Raw genomic sequence first — 3,327 nt, 5'->3', positions numbered from 1 at the left:
CTCCCCTCCCAGAGCTGGGGAGAGAACCCAGGAGTCCTGGCTCCCAGCCCCCTCTGCTCTAAACACTAGACCCCACTCCTCTCCCAGAGCCGTCAGTGCCAGTGCTACTGCTGTGATTTTCCAAAGATACCTGCCATGTAGTCTGTGCCTATACCTACGAGTGGGAGCCAGGACTCCTGGGTCCAGTCCCAGGCTCTGGGAGGGGAGTGGGGGGCTAGAGAGACAGATGCAGCAGTGGAGGGGTAGGCAGAGGAATGATTCACATGTATCATTGTCTCCCCTGAGTGGGGGGGGGGGGTCTCCTCACGCTCACCGTACTGGCTGTATCGGCCCCTGCCAGCAGGGGGCACAGCAAAGGCCTTGACATCCTTTCCCCCGGCCGCAAGCGGGCAGCCCCGAAGCTGTGGGGCGGGAGCACAGCTGCTGCTGGGAGGGGAATCGGTCACACCCCCCCGGTGCAGAGCAGCTGGGAGAACACGTGAGGGGCTGGGGAGCCCCGGAGACAGACACACGCTGGAGGCAGGGATCCGAGACACACGTACACACACTGCACAGACAGGCTGTTGATTGAAAGCAGCATCCCAGTGCCCACGATGGCTCCCCCAGATTCACCCTTGGCCCCGATGCAGCACCCCGGGCTGGGGGTGAAGTTGCCCCATGTGCTTGTGAGACCGAGCTGGCTTTGAACCAGGAATCAGCCTGTGCAACGCATGGACACCTACTAACGAAGCAGCAGTCAGGCTGTGATCCCCTAGAGATGGTGCTAGAGGGACTTGCTCCATTAGCCGGCAGCGGTAGCAGGGCTGTTATCCTCTAGGTGGCATAAAGGAGTCGCTCCATTAGCTGGCAGCAGCAGTAGGCTTTTATCCTCAGTGTGGGCCAGGCCACTGGAGTGGGCTTGGACTTGCACTTAGCTGACGTGTTGCATTTAAACAGCTCTGCCTTGTCTCATGTCACTAACCCCCCACACACACTCTGGGGGGGACCCAGGCACTCAGTCCATCAGCAGCTCCCTTGGCCCTGGGGGAGGTCGGCAGTTCGACGGCTCAGCCGATGCCTGTCACTGTCACCGTCAGGGGTAATAGCCCAGCTGCCACAGATACAAGGGTCATCCATCCATCCATATACACGCCCTCCCTCCCTCTCTCCCTCCCCCCCTCATCCATCCACCCATCCAACCTTCCATGCATCCCCTCCTTTGCTTCCCCATCCATCCATCCATCCATCCATCCATCCATCCACACGCCCTCTCTCCATCCCTCCCTTCCTCCCTCCTCCCTCCATCCACCCATCCAACCTTCCATCCATCCATCCATATACACGCCCTCCCTCCCCCCTTCATCCATCCACCCATCCAACCTTCCATCCCTCCATCCATCTCCTCATTTGCTTCTCCATCCATCCATCCATCCATCCATCCATATACACGCCCTCCCTCCATCCACCCATCCAACCTTCCATCCATCCATCCCCTCCTTTGCTTCTCCATCCATCCATCCATCCATCCATATACACGCCCTCCCTCCCTCGCTTATCCATCCATCCATCCATATACACGCCCTCCCTCCCTCTCTCCCTCCCCCCCTTCATCCATCCACCCATCCAACCTTCCATGCATCCCCTCCTTTGCTTCTCCATCCATCCATCCATCCATCCATCCACACACCCTCTCTCCATCCCTCCCTCCCTCCATCCACCCATCCATCCATCCATCCATCCATCCATCCATATACACGCCCTCCCTCCATCCCTCCCTCCCCCCTTCATCCATCCACCCATCCAACCTTCCATCGCTCCATCCATCCCCTCCTTTGCTTCTCCATCCATCCATATACACGCCCTCCCTCCATCCACCCATCCAACCTTCCTCCATCCATCCATCCCCTCCTTTGCTTCTCCATCCATCCATCCATCCATCCATCCATCCATCCATATACACGCCCTCCCTCCCTCCATCCCTCCCTTCCTCCCTCCTTTTGTTTTCCCATCCATCCATCCCTTCTATCTCTCTAGCTGTCTAATCTCCTCCCACTGGGGCATGGAGTGGGATTCCCGCCCCCCCGGCTATTCCTCTGACCCTAGGGGCTGTCTGGTTTCCTGTGGAAGCTGGCCCAGGGATGGGTTGATCAGGCTGGCTCTGAGCTGGAGCTGGGAACTGGCCCTGGCGATCGCCGTCACACGGGCACAGGCAGACAGCGTTGTTCCTTAGCTGAAGTCAGCCGCGCCGGCTGCCATCTGTTCTGTGGAGTGAAGCGTCATCATCCTTATAATTATTAGGGGCCGTATCCTGCGGGCCCTGGCTCCCCGCGGCGCCGGTTCAGTCAGGCAGAGCCCGGGGGGCGTAACTGGGAGCAGAATTTGCCTAGATGACTCAGAGATCAGTAGCGATTTTTGCAAAGAGCCTTGAAAATTCAATCCGCCCACACGGGAGATGCAGCAGCCTCTGGGGCGGGGCAGCTGGGGAACAGCCGCATAGGCATGGGGATGGCTCGCCCGGCGCTGAGATGCAGCCATCTCTGGGGTGGGGCTGGGGCAGCAGGGGAACATCCACACAGCAACACTGCGCGGGGACGGCTCGCCCGGCGCTGAGATGCAGGACAGCTGGGGAACAGCCACACATAACACTACACGGGGCAGGCCTCCCCCAGCGCTGGGATGCAGCCATCTCTGGGGTAGGGGAGCTGGGGAACAGCCGCACATAACGCTACACAGGGCAGGCCTCCCCCAGCGCTGGGATGCAGCCATCTCTGGGGTAGGGGAGCTGGGGAACAGCTGCACAGTGACGCCACATGGGGATCTCAGTGCCAGGCGAGCTGAAGCCATGCGTGTTGCTGTGAGGCTGTTTCCCAGATTTACCCCTCCCCAGAAGTGGCTGCATCTCAGCACCGGGCGAACCCTCCCTATCTCTACATTTCAAAGTGTTTGCGCTTTTTGCGAAGAGAAACGCTGTGAATTAGAGCCCAGGACTGGCGCGGGTCCCATCAGCTGGAGAGATTCTGGGTGTGCCCAGCGTGTGCCCAGCGTGGGGGCATTACACAGGCTCCTCTGTGCCCAGCTGTGTCTCCCCTGGGCGGGGAGGGGGGGAGCTGGGGAGCGTAGGGGGGGAAATGTGCTGGCAGCACACCACAGGCATGCCAGGAATTCCTGCCCCTGGAATGAATCCATGGGGTGCGGGTGTCACGTGACCCTGGCCAGGGAAATCCAGGTCTTCAGTTCAAACTGCCATGGACTTGTATCTGCCAGGGATCATAGAACCCAAGAGTCCTGGCTCCCAGCCCCTCTGCTCTAACCACTAGACCCCACTCCCCTCCCAGAGCCAGGGATAGA

Source organism: Terrapene carolina, unplaced genomic scaffold, assembly GCF_002925995.2.
Source record: "Terrapene carolina triunguis isolate 2854851 unplaced genomic scaffold, T_m_triunguis-2.0 Scaffold493, whole genome shotgun sequence".
Lineage (NCBI taxonomy): Eukaryota > Metazoa > Chordata > Testudines > Emydidae > Terrapene > Terrapene triunguis.
Note: the sequence above shows the minus strand (reverse complement) of the source record.